The sequence below is a fragment of the Gossypium raimondii genome, chromosome 13 (genome assembly GCF_025698545.1).
Source record: "Gossypium raimondii isolate GPD5lz chromosome 13, ASM2569854v1, whole genome shotgun sequence".
Taxonomy (NCBI): domain Eukaryota; kingdom Viridiplantae; phylum Streptophyta; class Magnoliopsida; order Malvales; family Malvaceae; genus Gossypium; species Gossypium raimondii.
Window position 1 is genome coordinate 9,565,951 of NC_068577.1, and position 19,991 is coordinate 9,585,941.

At 34.9% G+C, this 19,991-nt stretch overlaps 1 protein-coding gene, 1 non-coding gene and 1 pseudogene across 2 annotated transcripts in view; 2 read left to right on the forward strand and 1 right to left on the reverse strand.

Annotated features, from left to right (window-relative positions):
* The window catches only part of LOC105782105 (ubiquitin receptor RAD23c), a 66,766-nt gene that overhangs the window by 30,712 nt on the left and 16,063 nt on the right, over positions 1 to 19,991 (forward strand). The gene's annotated exons all lie outside the window — the stretch shown is intronic.
* On the forward strand, positions 2,392 to 2,497 carry LOC128036380 (small nucleolar RNA R71). The gene has a single exon (XR_008193177.1). It is a non-coding gene; the product is annotated as a small nucleolar RNA R71 (small nucleolar RNA).
* LOC128035893 (NAD(P)H-quinone oxidoreductase subunit H, chloroplastic-like) lies at positions 16,979 to 17,850 on the reverse strand (annotated as a pseudogene).

The window sequence follows — 19,991 nt, forward strand, 5'->3', positions numbered from 1 at the left end:
ATAAAAGAAATTTTATAGTAAACTAGTAAGAAGAAGTAAGAAAAGAGTTTTAGGGTTTATCAAAATTAAGAGGTTTTGAGGTGTTTAAAGTGTTAAGATTGGGTTAGGTAGTGATTTAATATGTTTTTGGGTTTTAAATAAGGTTTTTTTAGGGTTAAAATTGGATTAATAAGGTGTTTTAATTGGCTGGTTTGCGCAGTTGGGTCGGGTCAACCTTGTAAAACATCCCCAGTAGTTTGCCATTGTCGCAACATCGAGGTTCGATGTCGCAACACACTCTGGAATTTTGGAATTTTGGGTAAACTATCTTTGGTGTCACAACACAGGATTGCAGTGTTGCGACATTGGCCCTATTTTTGCCCAAACTTCCAATTTCTAAAGTGTCACGGTTCCTATAAAACATAAATTTCATAAAAATTAAAATCTAGACTAAACAGTTAGTTAAATATATAATAATTTACAAAGAATTAAATATCAATTTAAAATATCAATTTTTACTGTCGGATTCATCCGATAGCACCATTAATGCATATAAGGACGTTTTTCTGGTTCTTTCAATGTTAGCCCATCGCCCGTCGTGTCACTCCACCTTATTTCATTTATCTCTTTCCCAGAACCTGTTCTTTTGACCTGCATTGATCGTAGGAAGTACATTCTTTGATTCTGGATTATTAGGGTTAAAAGCAGATAATTCATTACAATGTTCCCCTAGTCCCTTTTATTTCCTCACTCTGTTGGTGACCACATTTAAAAAAATTTGTTTTGCCATTGATCTTCATTGTTAATTGATTTCTCTTTAGATCAATGGTGGAGCTTGATGTAGCTAGAAAATTTCTGCAAAATAGAATGGGTTTCTCACGGTCCTCTTCAAAGTCTAAAACTACAAAGTCCGCCGAAATGATAAAGTTGCGCACTTTGACTAACACATCTTCTAGTATTCCTTTCGGATGTAGTGTAATTTGTGTATTCTTGAGGTCCCTTAACCTAAGTTCTTCACATATTGATAGAGGCATTAAATTGATACTAGCTCCTAAATCGCATATGGCTCTATTGAATTGAATGCTCCCTATCTCTATGGGAATTGTAAAGCTTCCCAGGTCTTTCAGTTTTTGGTGAACTTGTTTAGAAATAATAGCACTACAGGAAGCGCTCATGTTAATTTGTTCTCCTACATTAATTTTCCTACGTCTAGACATGATTTCCTTTAAAATTTTGACATACTCAAGAACTTTCTCAATAGTTTAACTAAAGGTAGTTTCACATTGAATGTTTTAAACAAGTTTAAAAACCTTAGAAACTCGTCTTCATCCCATTTTTATCTCTTCCAACCTTGAAGGGAGCAATATCTTTACAACGATAGGGTCTTTAATTGTCTCTTTCTCTAGTTCAACTACCGGTGCAACTACTTCCTCTAGTTTTGGTTCATCATCAGCTTCCAACCTTGAAGGGAACAATATCTTTACCACAGTAGGGTCTTTAATTGTCTCTTTCTCCAATTCAACTACCGGTGTAACTACTTTCACTAGTTTTGGTTCATCATCAGCTTCTAAGGGTCCTTTATTAAGATCACTTGTACTCCCCATAGGTTCCTCCTAAGTAAGGTTCTCTGGGCTACTCAGTACTTTACTCGATCAAAGCACGATTGCTTTCACATGCTCCTTCCCTTCTCTCCAAGGATTATTTTTGATGTTGTAGGGATACCTATGCCAATTTGTGTTTTTATATCACCCATCATGTTCTTCAATTGGCTTATCTGATCTTCAAACTTAGTCAATGTTTTTGCTGGATTGGTGCATTCAGACTGCACCTGCTTTACATCTATCCTCATTGATTGCATTTTCCCTTTGATTTGATCCAAACGTTGACCACATATAGCATGATCATTTGGGTTGGCCCTTTCCTAAGGTTTTTGTAAATAAGGAGGTTGATAGTTAGCATTTTTAACCTGATTTGAAGTATTACCTCATCCTTGATTTCCTCCCCATCTTAGGTTTAGATGATCTCTCCATCCAGGATTGTAAGTATTTGAATAAGGATTTTCACCCCTATTCCTGATGTAATTCACATCCTTAGTGAATTGTTAATATAGTGGAAGAGTAGTTTGTCTCCTCCATATATAGACGGTGCATTCTTTTCAGATTTTATTTAATTGATTCTATCAATTGTTGATATTTGTCATCCTCCTAAACAGCCTTCACCGTAGATGGTCTTTGGCCATATTTGTTTCGTTCAATTGGCCACTGGTAGGAGTTCATCGCCATATTTTCTATTAATTTGTACGTATCCTCATACATTCGGTTCATTAAAGCACCTCTTGCGGCTCTATCCAATCCTAACCTTCAGTGCACATCCAACACATTGTAGAAAATTTACAGTCGTAACCACTCAGGAAATCCGTGGTGTAGGCATTTCTGAATCAACTTTTTAAAAGACACCCATGCTTCGTGAAAAATTTCTCCTTCTAATTGTTTAAACATAGAAATTTCCCTTCTTAGCTAGACCGTCTTGCTAATGGGGAAGAACTTTTGTAGGAATTTCCCTGCGAGTTCGTCCCATGTCGTGATTAATCCTAATGCCTGCGAATCTAACCAAGGAAAGGCATTACCAATAAAAGAAAAAGGAAACAACCGAAGAAGAATAGCGTCATCAGTGACCCTATTGTATTTGAAGGTATCACAAAGCTGGATGAACCATTTTAGACCCTGACTCGAATCTTCTATCATCGTTCCTCGAAACCGCAAATTATTTTGAATCATCTAGATCATAGCTGGCTTGATCTTGAAATTATTGGTCGTGATGGCTAGCCTCGTTATACTCCCTTGAACCATATCCAGATTCGATAACGTATACTCTCTTAGAGTCCTTTCATTATATGCCTTGAGATTGTTTGCGGGTAATTATGGTGGTGGTGATGGGTAGTCTAGATTGTTATTGTTAGCTTCGTTGAACAATGGATTCTCACATGGTTGTAAATTACCTTCAGTAGGTAGTTGATTCTGCATTAGTTGTGGTTGCTATTGACAATTTCTTCAGATTATTCATTCTAAATCTGTGACTAGCTCTATAGGTGTTCCCCTACTACAAATCATACACTAAACCCAAAGATAAAAGATTAGTATAAAATAAGAAAATAAAATCGTAGCTATAATCTAAAAATTTCCTAATTATTCTATTAATATGCGAAAAATTAAATTTAAATCAGTGACGTTGCCTCCCTAGAAACGATGCAACAACTTGACCGCCTCCGGACGTACTAACGTCCAGAGTGTGAATACTGCTACAAAATATATGGAATTTGAGGTGGTGTCTGCAATTATACGGGTCGATTTGTAATATTTTGTTTACAACGAAACGCTTCGTAAGAATTCTGGGGATCGTACCCAGTAGAGGCTAGTACCAAACTAATTCAAACCTACAAGCTAATAGATCTAATTAGTACTTTAAATTATTTATAGTACGATAACATAAATAAAAGGGATTTTTGGGATTTTTATAATAGTAAAATAATAATAAAGAAATAAATAACAAGAGATTGAAAAGTAGAATTAATCAAATCTACGTATAGGTGATTAGCTCGTTTCGACAATCCCCATCAATTTTCACTTTGGGTTCCTCATAAATCAAATAGTCACTATTTCAGTAGGATCTTCTGATCTTCTACTAAAATAACGAGTCAGTAAAAACTACTTATTTTTCGACCTCACAGTCCAGACCGGCTTGGGATGAAGATGTTCACGGATAGGCCATACCAATTTTGGGTTAATTCCTACCTTGATGACTTCCTAGGGTTGTCAAGCCTTGGATTTTGGTTACTCTTTTCCCAAATAGTTGATCCATTGAGTAACCCTATAAAATAGTTAATAGATCATACCTCTACTCACTAATCCCCTATAGAAGGATTAGTTCCTCATGGAATCAATAAACATTATATCGAATATATGTATAAAGAATAAAACAAGAGTAGAGTTTAGAGAATCCTATTTGTATTTGATATATGAAGTGCTGTAATCCTCAACCGTTTGTTTGCGTCTACAAATCAAGTTCTCCGATGAACACGAATGAAAAGAACTAAAAACAAGTCTAAACCCTAAGAGAAAGAAAAATAAACTAAAAACTAAATTTTACAAAAGAAACTAATAATATGAAAAGCTCTCTATAACAAGTGTGAAATGGGCCTATCTATAACAAGTCTATATTCATGTAGTTCAGGACCGAAGTAAAAGGGTAAATACAAAGTAACATTTTTGGCTTGAGTTTTGTATGAAAGTTAATCCAGAAGTCTATTCTAACTCAAAATAGGTACTAAGGATGAATAAACAAGGTTAGCTTTTTTACTCTAGGTGTATACCAAACAATGCCTTAGGTTATCCCTAAGCATCTCAATATTCGCAAATTTAATCAATCAAACAATCACAAATTCAACTATTTATCATACATACTAGCATGCTAGTTTCCTCGTATTTTTTATATCATTTGGTATATTCAATAACTCAATACCTATTTACAATGTAATATATAGAACTTAGTTGTCTAAAAATTGAAAATTTAAAACCATTCACTATCATGCCAAGTTTATAGTAAACACAATCAACCTATGTACATGCTCCTAACCAATCACTTATATTTCTACAAGCTTAAGCATGCATTTGACAATAAAAGAAAAGAAAAAGTATAGAAACAAAATAAGAAAAAAATTCCTATGTTACCCCCCACACTTTAGATAGCACATTATCCCTAATGTGCACCCCTATAGATAAGGAAAGAAGTTACCCGATTGATCGTTACATTGTAGTAGTCTTATGGTGGTTGCTTCCTACCTTGTTCGTTAAAAGCTCAAAAATGTTGTGCTTTCTTTCATGTGAAGTTCCTACATAGGAAACTTGAAATAGAATATATATATATAAATCTACTGTTACTCCTACTCCTAAAATAAAAATAAAAATCATCCCAATTATTTACAATAGAAAAAGTTAAAAGTTAATTTAATCATTCTCCTCCTCCTAGTAATCCATCTCATTCCCACCACTTCAGCGTCCTCCTCTTTACTACCTTCCCCTTCCTCGGTTCCTTGCTCTTCTACTTTAGACCACATTTTTCTGGCTGATAATTTGGTACTCTCATATTATTCTACCGCTCGAATTCTTGAAGAACTAGGCCCGTTTCTTGTAACCATCTTATCATCCATTCCATCTTTATGTTACTACTCTCGCCTGTTTCTTTACAAGATGTCGATTTTGCCTTTCACTTAAGTGAAGTTGGGACATCCATCTTTTCCTTTCGGCATTTTTTTCTAATCGTTTATTTTCTTTCGTTGAAGCTTCATATATTGCTTGTATAATGAGTCTCCTATGAGACATGGCTTCATGAACTACTTAGTATTTGTCATTGGAACTTTGGCCTTCATGCACAAGGTAGTCACTAAGTGGGGGAAGAAGACCCTAACATTTTGGTCACTAATGCACTGCTTCATATAATGGTAGATCAATGTCCCAATGCACACCTATTTATTCTTGGTCGAAATCTTTTGATTCCTCGTGAAATTTCCTTGCACATTCTTTGCTAATGTAATGTGGTTGTTCTGAGAAGGTTGAATCCTTGTTGTTGTCTTGACATTGGGATTCGTTTACTCCAAGTGGGCAAATGAAAAATATGCAACATAGTATAAAGGAAATAAAATAAAATAAACATTAAAGTAATAAAAGAAATAAAACAAAATTTAAAACAAGAAATAGAAGTTCTTTAAAGATTGAGACGTTCTGTGTTGCCACCATAAAAGAACCTCTAGCTAGTTCTCGGCACCTTGATCCGATGTTTGTTTTTCTGTTGATGTATTTGAACCAGTCACTTTGGTTTATTCGAATTATTTTGTCTTATTTTTTACCGTCGTGAAATCCACATTGTCAGTCATTTAGTACCAAATCCGAGCCAACCCCAAACTTTTTTTGAGGTATTATTGTCTCGAGCTTCCTCCTCTCCTTGTTATATGAGGCTTTGGTGACTCGAGCCTTGTTGCTGTTTTCGAATGAGAATGAGTCAAACTCCTCGACTTTTTTAGTTGGAACCTTTTCTGCTATTGCCAGAAAGTGTATTAACTCTTCTGTACTTTCATTCAATATCGGTTTAACCTCTATGTTAGTGTTTAATTCATCTTTTACTTATACCTCTATGGTTAGATCTATTACTATGTGAATTGGATCAGATACCATTTCCACTATGTTCAACTCATCCCCATAATCTTTAGTTCTAAGCTCAAGTTGAATCTCATCATGGCTATCGGTAATACCAAGGTTCTCATGATCCAAGTTGTGAAGGTCAAACATGTCCTCTTTGAGGTAGCACTTCGGATATTTTTTTTCATTATTTGCACCATCATGTTTGACATGTTTGATAAGACCTTAGAGTTGACCATCCTTGTGGTTTCACATGGAAACATCTCAGATGAATCACTAGGAGGCTTGTCCGAATGTTTGGGCATATCATGTTCTTCAAGTGTTAGAAATTGTAGATTGCAAATTCATAACTACTTATAAGCACTTATTAGAATGTGATGATTTACTCAAAAGATACATTTGATTCCATGAGACATGTTTTTCTAAGAAGTATGTCCAATTGAAATCAAACATAAAGAATTGTGACTTTTAAAAATAGTGTCTATTGGGTGTATATAAATAGAGGGTCTATGGTGCTCATAAATTACAATTACAATCAATCCTATTTTTAAAAAATTAAAGTAAGAGTTAGGGAATTCCTTGATTTTTCTAATCAAAGGAAATTCAAAAACTTCATTGTATCCTGGGAGGACCTTTGTCTTAACCCTTTAGTAACTTTGTGTGGGGGCAAATAGTTCGTTTTAGAATGCATCACCCACTCCTCGAAGTCTACTGTTTATTTCAATATCTTCCCCACTCTATATATCTAACAATCAAAGAGAAATACTTTGGAGATGGCGATGGAGGCTACCACACATTCAAAGTAATGAACTAAGAGTTTGTGAAACTTGACCAATTTGATGGTTCACACTTCAATCGTTGAAATGACAAGATGTTGTTCATTCTTACTATCTTAAATGTGGCATACGTTCTGGATCTGAACCTACAACCTGTGGAGGACCCCACCCTTAATGCGAACCCCGAAGAAATTATAAAAGTGGCCGAACTAAAGAAGAAGCATGAAGAAGAAAATTTCACATGTCAATGACACATTCTCAACACCTTGTCTAATCGATTGTATGATCTCTACATGTCGAAGTAATCCCTGGTGGAAATATGGAAAGCTCTTGAAGAAAAATACAACACCAAGCGGTAATGTACTGATAAATTTTTAATAATGAAGCATTTTGAATTCAAAATGCTCGATAGTATCCTGATCATAGATCAAGTTCATGAATTATAAGTCCTTGTAAGTAGGCTTCGTGACTTGAAATTTGTTATTTTGGAATTGTTACAAGTCATCTTGAAGTTGCCCTCATCTTGGAACAATTATTGGAAGAAACTTCAGCGTATGGCAGAGGACTTCACTGTGGAGAAAATACTTAGGCATTTGATATTGAAGAAGAAACTCGGAAGCGTGATGCGGTGTATCTTTCCCAAATTTCTAAAGTGAACCATATGAGTGACTCCAAGAACTCTCGAAATGGTAAGCGAAAGGCCACATCCGAGGCCAATGACATGCAAGACAAGAAGAAAAAAATCTCGCAATTGTTATAATTGCAATAGGAAAGGACATTATATTAAGGATTGCAAACTTCTCAAAAAGAAGCAAGATGCCACAAATTCTAAAGCCAACATGGTGGCGGACATGGACTTAATGGCCATGGTTACGGAAAGGATCGAGAGTTTGGAGATTGTTATGATTACTGAACTTAACATAGCCATGACTGATAAGTCTTGTAATTGATGGCTCGACTCCAGAGCTACCATCCATGTGTGTAATGACCGACAACAATTCAAGAGTTATGAACTAGTAGCAAACCGTGAAGTGCTTATAGGCAACTATCAATCGACTAAGGTACTCGATCAAGAGATGGTGGAACTTAACTTCACATCTGGGAAAAAATTAGATTTGACCAATGTGTTGCATGTTCCTGATATGAGAAAGAATTTAGTGTCCACGACTATTCTGTGTAACAAGGGGTTCAAGATTATCTTAGAATCTGATAAGTTTGTCTTGCTTTAGTGTCAGCAAGGGTATGTTCATGTTGAGCATTGATATGAATAAAGTTAATTCTTTTGCTTATATTGTTGAATCTAATCCTTTGTGGCATGCGCGTTTAGCACATTTTAATTTTAAAACTTTACAATATATGCAAAACAATGGTTATATAAGTCTAAGTAATGATGAGTTTGTGGAGAAATGTGAAATTTCTATTCAATCAAAAATTACCAAAAATTGGTGTCCTAATAAGTGTGAAAGGAATTCACAAGTGTTAGATTTAATTCATTCAGATGTTTGTGAATTAAATGAAACTCTAACAAAAGGTGGAAAACGATATTTTATCACTTTTATAGACAACTTCTCTAGATTTACTTATGTGTATCTCATGAGAAGTGAAGATGAGGCGTTTGATATGTTTAAACATTTTAAAATTGAGGTTGAGAATTTGTTTAGTTAGGAAATCAAAGTGCTTCGTAGTTATAGAGGTGGTAAATATTTTTCAAATGAATTTAATATATTTTGTGAGGAACAAGGTGTGGCACATGAGTGTTTCGTGCCTTATACTCTGCCAACAAAATGGTTTGGTAGAAAGAAAGAATCGTACTTTAGTAGATATGGTTAACTCGATGTTGTTAAATGCTAAACTTCCATATAATCTATGGGGTGAAGCATTATTGACTATATGTTATATTCTTAACAAAATACTGTAGAAAAAATTCAAAGTATCTCCATATGAGTTAGGGAAGAGCCAGATGCCAAACTTAGATTATTTCAAAGTGTAGGGGTGTTTGGCTTACTATAGAGTTCTCGACCAACGGAGAACAAAGTTAGGTCTAAGAGCCATCAAGGGTGAATTCATTGGATATGCCCAACACTCTAAGGCTTATCGTGTTCTTGACTTAGTGTCAAATACAATAATTAAAACAAGAGATGTCGTATTCATTGAAAATAAGGTTTTTAATGATTCAAAAGATTCAGAAAAAGAATATCAACCAATGGTCTCAAGTGATCAAACCAAAAAAATTCTTTGTGACAATAAGGATATGGAGCCGAGGAAAAGTCAAAGAGTGTGAAAAGTAAAGAACTTTGGTCCTGATTTCATTTCCTCGCAATCTCTAGCATTACTTGTTAAGGGAAATAAAGAATCTGTAATTAGGAAGATTGTAACGCTGAAGTTTGTGCAAGTGTACACAGTCATTATCAAGTAATGAGTAAGTATCGAGTTATCGTCTCCATAGGGATTGTATTTGTGCTAAGTCACTTAATTTGTAGAATTATATTAACAATTTGGTAAATAAAAACACAATATAGTTGAGATGTGGTGATTAAAATATATTAAACTAAATGCAATGATCCCTAATGCAAATTATCCTAAGTATGCAAACTATATGAATGAAATAGATTTTAGTAAAATTAAACACAATTCACAACAATTATAACATAAATAAACTAGGGCAATTACTTTTATTAAACTCAATTTATTATCAACATGCTTAATAACATTCGGAAAAACATTCCATCGCAACTCGATCTTTCATGAGTTTGGAAACCACATTAGGTCCTTTCGGAATCCTTTACTTAGTAAATACGCATTTTACTGATCCTTATTTACTAAGGGTTTCTTGGCATTCGTGTGAGTTAACAGGGACGTGTTAGGTTTGAAACAATTTAATCACACAAATCTAAAAAATATGTAGATAATAGAGCTTGGTTAGAGTTGTTATGCAACCTACAATTCAATCGGGTTAGGATCTAAATTGAGCATGCACATTTCAATGATGCGTCCATTACTCGTCATTTGGTTAGGATCGCTCAGCTAATTCAGGTGCATTTCAATCACGTATGAACGAAATACAAAGTTGATTTTAATTGAAAACATAAGCATGAACCAAATAAATATTATTTAATAAAAATAATCATCCTAGCTTAAATAAAATTAAGCTATCATTATTGTAAATAAGAACAAAGAACACTTAGCAAATATCTTTAAATTAAATTTAAAGAAAAGGAAGATTAAACCCAATTCAGAGTGGCTGTCACCCAAGACTATGAATAACGAGGCTCATTCGCTTCTTTGCGTCGCTTCTTTGCGTTGCTCCTTTGCTGATGGCTCTCCAAGGTGGCCGACCAAGGGTTCTTTAAGAGGCTTAATTGCTAAAATCCTTATGCAAGGATGATGAAGGGGAAAGATATCTAAAAGAGTTGAGAGAATGATGAATGAGTGAGAGATGATGGGATGAGGGATGATTGAAAAAGTAAGAAATGAGCTTTTATTTATAGGTGAAGCAAGGGAGCTAGTTTGCTAAAAATAGGTGTGTCCATCCTTTGAAACTTCCTCCAAGAGTGGCCGGCCATGAATTGAGGAAAGGTGGCTGATTTTTCCTTTATTTTTGGTCAATTTGAATGCCACAACAACTCAGGACTAAGACTTGGTTATCAGTAAATCTTCGAGAAAATCTCCAATTTCTTTAACTCTTCAAAGACTTTGTATAATTAAACCAAAAAATGGTTTATGTCATCCATGTGCAGCCAAAAATTGGGTTGACTTGGTCCCCAATTTGGACGGTTTTGCAATTAGAAGTAAACTCTCAGACTTGTCCAAAAATAGTAGATAGTTTAGAGGACCAAATAATATAATTTAACCACTTTAATTAATCAATTTACCTAATTAACTAAAACCCAATTTATTAATGAATTATTAAAAATGAACTATTAAACATAACTTTATATTTTATTATTTAATTTAATCATGCATGGCCCACTTTATAGCTTAAAAATATAATATGCTCAAATTAATATAAAATAAGCCATTTTATGCATGAAAACTATATAATAAAGTATAAAATCACATTCTAATAATTTCTATGTCCTAATTTCATATTTTCTCATTTTTGATTAATTTATTAAACAATTACTTGGTTTTAACAACAAATTTAAGTAAAATGTGATGAATTATGTAGGAAAAATCCTATATATTTTTCAGTTTACAAAAATCCCCATAATGTTTAATGTGGATGGTGATTCACAATCTTATGGTGAAACCATGACTTTTAGGGATGCAAGATTTTGGAAAGAGGCGATCAATGATGAAATGGATTCAATATTAGCCAATAATACTTGGATTTCTAGTTGATCTTCCTCAAGGATTGAAGCCTATCGGGTGTAAATGGGTGTTTAAAAGGAAAAATAATCCAACAGGGGGTTCTTCTAGCTTTAAGTCTAGGTTGGTGGCTAAAGGATTTAGGCAAAAGGAAGGCCTAGACTATTTTCACACTTGTATCTATCCATAAGTTACATATACATAAAATGGATGTTAAGATAACTTTTTTAAATGGTGATCTCGAAGAGGAAATCTACATGGAGCAACTACAAGGCTTTGCTCTTCCTAGGAATGAACATAAGGTGTGTAAGTTTATCAAGTCATTATATGTTTTAAAACAATCACCTAAACAGTGGCATGAGAAATTTGACTTGATTATCTTGTCCTATGGTTTTTTACATAATGGTGCAGCTAAATGTATTTACACTAAATTCATCAATAGATATGGTGTAATTATTTGTCTTTATGTAGATGACTTGTTGATTTTTGGTATGAACATGGATGGTGTTCGTGAGACCAAAGAGTATTTAGCCTCGAATTTTAAGATAAAGGATCTCAACGAGGGAGATACATTTCTAGGTATAAAGGTGAAAAAGCATGAAAAGGGCTTTGTACTAAGCCAATCTCACTATATCGAGAAAGTATTGGAAAAGTTTAAACACTTGAATATGAAGGATTTGAACACGCTATACGATTGGAACTTCAAGTTAAGTGAGAATAATGGTAAGGCTATAGTGCAACTTGAGTATGCCAACACAATCGGAAGTCTAATGTATGCAATGCATTCCACTAGACACGATATCGCATTTGTTGTGTGCCAATTGGCGAGATTTACAAATTGTCCTAGTACCGATCATAGGAAAGGAATTTGTAGGATTTTTCGCCATCTTAGGAAAATAAAAAATTTGGGATAATTCTATAGTGATTATCCCGCGGTACTAGAAGGTTACTCGGATGCAAGTTGGATTACAAGTCTAACTGACAATAAGTCCACATCGGGAAGGATTTTTACAATCAGAGGTGGAGCCATTAGTTGGGCCTCCAAACAAAAACAAGCATCTCACGTTCAGCTATGGAGGCTGAATAGTGGAATGGCTAAGAGATCTTTTGCTAGATATAAAGTTATGGCCACAACGTAAGTTCGCCATTTTCGTATAATGCAATAGTGAATCTACCATGTCTCAAGCATACAATAAGGTGTATAATGGAAAGTCTAGACATATAAGTTTGTGACATGAGTATGTCAGACAATTGATTAGTGACAGTGTGATAACTGTTACCTATGTTAAGTCAGTTGACAATTTAGTGGATCCATTGAAAAAAGGTTTTTAAAGAGATTTGGTTAAGAGTACCACCACTAAGATGGGATTAAAACCATTCTAATCGCTTCATTGATAATGGAAACCCTAACATATTCTAGCTAAAAGTTAGTTTCGAGGTTCAAAGGGTAATAACAAGTTATTGAATGACAATGTGAACTAAGGATCAGGATTTAATGTTTATATTATAGGAGGATAAGTTTTACTCTTAATAGATTGACATTAATTGTCATGAAATCCACCAATATGGACATGAAGTGATGTCACTTCAACGAGATTTTCTTTATGGTTTTCTCTCATACATTTTTATGAAACGGGATGAGCACATGGCCATAACGGTGCTAAAGCAAATTAAACTCTTACTCTAATACTTTACAGTTATGTGTGAAATTTTTCCAGTACTGACTTTAAGAATGATGGTCCAAGCGAATAGCCACCATTTACTTTGTTGATATTTTGAAGAGTTTGCACTAAAGGAAGGTTCAATCTATGGACACCTTTCTTTATGCATAATCATTGTGTACTTATTTTTTGGAATTAGCAATCTAGTTGGGGACTGTTAGAAATTGTAGATTGCAAATACATAATTATTCATGAGCACTTATTAGAAAGTGATGGTTTATTCAAAAGATACATTTGATCCGTGAGACATGTTTCTCTAAGAAGTATGTCCAATAGAAATCAAACATAAAGGATTGTGACTCTTTAAAATAGTGTCTATTGAGTGTATATAAATAAAAGGTCAATGGTTCTCACAAATTACAATCACAATCAATTCTATTTTTTTAGAAATTAAAGTAAGAGTTAGGGAATTCCTCGATTTGCTAATCAAAGGAAATTCAAAAACTTCATTCTATCCCGGGAAGAACTTTGTCTTAACCCTCTAGCAACTTTGTATGGGGGCAAATAGTTCTCTTTGGAAAGCATCACCCGCGCCTCGAAGTCTACTATTTATTTCAATATCGTACTCGGATTTTTCTTCTCCACTCTATATATCTAACAACAAGTGCCTCACACAAATTACCAGTGAACTCATGTGGATGTTCAACTATATTAGTCCCTTGATCATTACTCCACTAGTGCGTTGAGGCTTCGTTTCCACATTGGCTCAGCTCTATAATGAAAATTCTTTTATTCTCCATAATCTCTAATTCTTTATATACTCCCTTTTCAAATATTTCGTCATAAAAAATTATCTCATCGTTAAACCACATGTAATTAGTTTCATCCATAATTGAATGGTTTTTCAAGATTAATCTCTATGGATTAGTGAATAACTAAATAGATGTTCCTTTCCACTAAAGCATATACTGAAATTAACAAAGAAAAAGAAAGAAGTTAGTAAACTAAATTAATAAAATTCAAATTACAAATTGTATCTATAATTCAAATATTTCCTAATTATTCTATTAAAACGTAAAAATTACATTTAATTTAGTAATGTTGCCTTCACAGCAACGACGCCAACAACTTGACCGCCTTCGGACGTACCAACATCTAGAGTATGAGTACTACAACTAAAAGATATGGAATTAAGGTAGTGTTCGCAAGTATACAGGTTAGGTTGTAATATAGTTACAACGAAGCAAGTATGTACTCCGAGGATCATACCCAACGCAGGCGAGTACTAAATTAATGTCAACTTGAACGCAAATAGAACTAATTAGTAGTTTAAATAAATTATAGTACAATAAAACATAAAAGAATATTTTTTGGGATTTTATAAAGAATAAAATAAAAATAAAAAAAGGAAAGTGAGATTCAGAAATATAAATTCTAACTTAATTAGATCTAAGTATGGTTGATTAGTTTGCTTTGGTGATCATAACTAATTCATATTTCGGGTTTCTACTCAACCAACTAGTCGCTACCCTAGAAGGATCTCTCGATCTTCCACTAAACTAATGAGTCGACAAGAACTACTTATCTCTCAACCTCACAATTCAAACCGATTCGGGGTAAAGGTGTTCACAATAGGCCATACCAATTTTGGGTTAATTCCTACCTGAATGACTTTCTAGGGTCATACCTAGGTTTTAAGTTCTTTCTCTCCCAACCAGTTGCTCCACTAAGAAAACCCTACATAACAATTAATTAATCACACCTCCACCACAAATCCCCCATAAAAGATTTAGTTCCTTATGGATCTCATGAACACAGTAATCTTGATAATAAAGATAAGCATGAATAATGAATCAAGATAAAGGTTAAAGAGAATCCTGAATTGTATTGATTGAAATGCAGAATCCACAGTAGTTTGATCACAATTACAACTCAAGTTCTTCGACAAATACGAAATAGAACAGAACTGAAATAAACCTAACGCCTAAAAGAAAGGAAAAACTAGAGACTAAATTTACAAAGAAAATCTTAGAATTTAAAATCTGTCCTAAACAAGTGTTTTAAGAGCCTATTTATAGAGTTAGGGTTGTCGTCATCCTCAACCCTAGGTTAGTTGATGTTCTCGTGTTTTAATTTCCATTGTGCGGGCCAAAATACCTTTGGCTCGTTAATACTTCCCGTAAAGGACTGATGTCACGACACCCTAGTTCCTGTTTCATGACATTGAAGGCAATATGCATGGTTCAAGGCTAACTACAGCGGTGTGTCGTGACATCCCTTAGCTATGTCATGACATCCAAGGCAGTACAATTGTAACACCCCAAACCCGGCCTAGAAGTTATGGCCGAATCTGGCGGTGTCACATTGAGGTGTTTAGTGAAAATTGAACTCGTTGGTAAAAATTCATTTCTAGGTTTAAAAACCCCATTATTATTATTTAACAAATCATCTAGTAAAAAAAGTTTACCTTGTTATCTGCTATTGTGATAAAAGTTTGATCTAAAATCGCAGAAGCTTTTGAAAACTCTAATGTTTAAATTTCGTGTCTTTAAAAACAGTAATTATTTTGAAAATTCATCTTCTGCTAAATTAGCAGTTTAAAATAAGTAAGCAAAATCCCAATTAAAAATTTAAACAAACATAAATGGCCTTATTACAAAAACAAAACCCAACATAAACTTTAAATTTATTTAAAAACAATGTAGATCAGTTGCAGTTGTGTGGCCACCTCCGAGTCCCTCATGACACCAAATCGCTTATAATGAGGATTACATGACAAGAAAACGAAAGGGTGAGTTTACGAAACTCATTGTGTAATCCCTTACCAAACAGTTAGCATACAACATTCAGTAACAGTCTGGGCCTGAGCCCTATACAGTAATAGTACAGTGTGGGCCTTAGCCCATTACAGTAACAGTATGTGGGCCTTAGCCCAATATAGTAACAATGTGTGGGCCTTAGCCCAATACAGTAACAGTGTGAGCCTTAGCCCAATACAGTAATCAATACAATGCAGTAATGCAACCCATCCCAATCCAACTAACATACCACTCCGTACCACCAACACACCATGTGGGGATAAAATCGACCCACCCAGCCAACACACCAATATCGCAAAGAAAGTCGCCAAGAATAAAGATCGCAAAGAAAGTCGCCAAGAACTATATCGCAAAAGTCGCCAAGAATGATATACTTCCTCCATAACAGTATCCCAACCCCATACAGTATGTCATGTCATAAATCATATGTGTATGCTAAATGTCATACTCATTCATAGTCATACATATCATAAAGCAAATCAGTTATACATAACATAAGGCCATATCAATCATTTCATCTCCTAGGGGTATAACAGTTATTATTTTACCCTATGGGGGTAATTCAATCATTTTACCCTATAGGGGTAATTTGTTCATTTTACCCTACGAGGGTAATTCGGTCATTTTACCCTACGAGGTAATTCAGTTATTTTATCCTACGGGGGTAATTCGATCATTTTACCCTACGGGGGTAACTCGATCATTTTACCCTATAGAGGTAATTCAGTCATTTTACCCTACGAGGGTAATTCAATCATTTTATCCTTCGACAGTATTTCAGTTATTTAACCCTATAGGGGTATTTCGATCATTTTACCCTTCGAGGGTATTTTGATCATTTTACCCTTCAGGGGTATTTTGATCATTTTAACTTATGGGGGTATTTCGGTCATTTTACCCTATGGGGGTATTTCAATCATTCTACCCTATGAGGGTATTTCGATCATTCTACCCTATGGGGGTATTTCGGTCATTCTACCTTATGGGGTATTTCCATCATTTTACCTATGAGGGTATTTCAGTCATTTTACCTTATGGGGGTATTTCGGTCATTCTACCCAATGGGGGTATTTCGATCATTCTACCTTATGGGGTATTTAAGTCATTCTACCCTATGAGGGTATTTCAGTCATTTTACCCTATGGGGGTATTTCGATCTTTCTACCCTATAGGGGTATTTCGGTCACTTTACCCTATCAGGGTATTTTGGTCATTTTAACTATTTTGGGGTCTCGATGCAGATATCAACCACCCAGAATTCCTTCCAGGGCCTGCTGAATTACTTTTATAGATTCCGTCATTTCACTGATTCGGACTAAATAACGAGCTAATGAATCTCCTTCTTTTTGCCACTGGATTTCCCAATCAAATTCTTCGTAACACTCATAATGATAAACTTTCTGAAGATCCTATTTGATTCCAGATGCTCGTAGCATTGGGCCGGATAAACCCCAATTTATTGCTTCTTCTCCACCAATAACGCCTATCCCTTAAATTCGTTCTAAAAAAATAGGATTTTCAATGATTCCTGTTAAAAATAATCAAAAAAATCCAAACATTTATCTATCCAGCCGTAAGGTAGATCGGCCGCCGCTCCTCCGATACGAAAATAATTATGCATCATTCTCATACCGGTGGCAGCTTCGAATAGATCATATACTAATTCTCTTTCTCTGAAAATATAGAAAAGGGGAGTCTGTGCACCAATATCTGCCATAAAAGGTCCAAGCCATAACAGATGAGAAGCTATATGACTCAACTCCAACATAGTGGCTAAATAATCCCAACGCGTTACATACGGCAAATATTGTATAATTGTTCGGTTTTCTGCAATTTTATCCATTCCTCTATGTAAATAACCTAATATTGGTTCACAGTCAACAACATCTTCACCATCTAGAGTAACAATGAGACGAAGAACACCATGCATTGATGGGTGGTGAGGCCCCATATTGACTATCATAAGGTCTTTTTCTGTAGCTGATAGATTCATAAGTTTTTCCTCGATTCATTCTTACATGAATTGTTGAAAACGAAAACAAGTACATCAAAATGAAAATCTAATAAATCGACTAATTCAAAATTTACAAATTAACGATTTTTTGATTCCCGAATATCCAACTCACTAATTAATTCTTTATAACATATTTTATTTGTCTCGAAAGGTCCGCAATCTCCTTGACCGACTCAGGTAACCTAAATGGTCATAACAGTGTAAATGGGCCCAAGGCCCATTACTCGGCCCAAGTGGGCCCACACGCTTGGGTGGCCCGTTCAGCCCAAATTTCGCCACGGCTATGAGATATACTTAGCCCCGACCAGTATTTGCCACAAATCAATGATCATCGCACCCTTGGTTCCCAGGCAATGTGCCAATCAACCTCGACCACCACCAGTTAGGAATGAAAGCAATGCAGGTTGGAGAGAGCGACGAAAACCTTGAAAACCTCACCGATCTCCCATCGAGAACAAGGAACAAATGAGATGATATATATCTCTCCACAACAACAACCTCCCCAAATCCCAATATTCTCTCCTCAAATCTCTCCAAGTATCCCTCCTTAATTCTCTCTATGACCAGTTCAAACTCCATTTAGCAGTATTTCAATCCAACTCTACCACCCACACGAATTAGGCAGCAAAATAAATATTCCCTTTCTGATGCGCCACCACTCAAACCTTAGACCCCATGTACACTCCATACGCCCCTTACCACTAGACCAACAACTCATTTGTATCATATTTTAACCACAATAATTTAAGAACCTACTATCTAGATCCAAGGATTTTATTCACTTAAAATAAAAAATTTTGCATAAGCCAAGGCTTGAACCCCTGACTTCTCAGACACTTCCAAACACTCCTAAGTCTCTTAACCACTGAAGTAGATATTCATTTATGTCACTTCCTTGCACAACTAAATATTTGTGTGCAGTCTCCTAACTGTTCCCTTGTTCAAAACCTATTTCTTCTAGGCCCAAAATTCGGGGTGTTACAATAGTGGTTCTGGTCTTCTACTGCCTATGTTGCAACATAGAACTACCCATGTTGCAACATAGCAACCAACTTTGAGTTCCTATGCCTTTGAATGGTCTTTTGCACACTTACTAAGTACATTAGCCCACCTTTAGGCCTCAGCCGGCCCTTAAGGTCAATAAAAGACTCAAAATGAACTTTTCATTGGATTTAACTAAACTAAGAAAACATAAGTAAAACATACTAAAACTGCTCGTATTCAAGCTCCTCAAGTACAAAAACTAGTTTAATTAGCTACACCGAATTACCACAGATCAGAAACTCCGTGTTGCAACACCACTGACAAGATCAATGAATAGAGCAATTTAGCTCTATGTCGCGACACGACACCTTTATTTCATGACAAAACAGTCAGATTGTCCCAAATTCTAAAGATTTCAAGGTGTGTTGCGACATCAATCCCTGATGTCACGACATCAGTATCCTGCTAAGGGTGTCAGGACATAAAACCCCTATGTTTCAACATCACTACAATTTTTTATAGGGTCGACCTAACCCTCCATGCAACCCATTGGTTTTAACACTTGTTTAACCCAATTTTTAACCTAAAAACACCAACAAATTTTAAATCTAAAACACTTTTAACTTGTTTTTAAACTTTCTCTAACTTTAAACTCCCTCTAAAACCTTCCAAACTCTTGAAACTCAAAAACCTTGTTTTACTTGTCTTTCTCTTTTGCTACAAATTTTCTCCTGTTTTTCTTATGTTTCTATTTTTTGTAAGATAAAAGCAACACGACAACGAGGAACTTGCAATGGATTTTCAAAAAGAATCACAAGTTCTCAAGTAAGGTTAAGGCTTCTAAATAGATTTTTACTATTTTATTACATTATTTGCTTGATTTTTGTTATTTTTTAGTTAGAATATTATTCAAAATGCCTGCTAGGAAAATCTAGAAGTACTAGGGAACAAAAACCATTAATGGTTGCAAATCTCTTGAAATTTCCAAACGAGAATGTGGAAAAATATTTTTTAGAACTATAAGGAAAGACATTCATTCAAGAATAGGGTTTTGAACCATTGACGATTCTTTACAAAGAAATTTGGCCGTTAGTTTGGTATCATAGATGGGAGAGATTTTGCGTGACTCCCAAAGAAAATGCAATAATCCTCATAATCCAAGAATTTTATGCATTTTTTAAGGATTAAGAGACAAGGAGACTATATACGGCTATTTGGGAAACCATAATAGTACTAGGGAAAGAGGTGCACTCACCTCT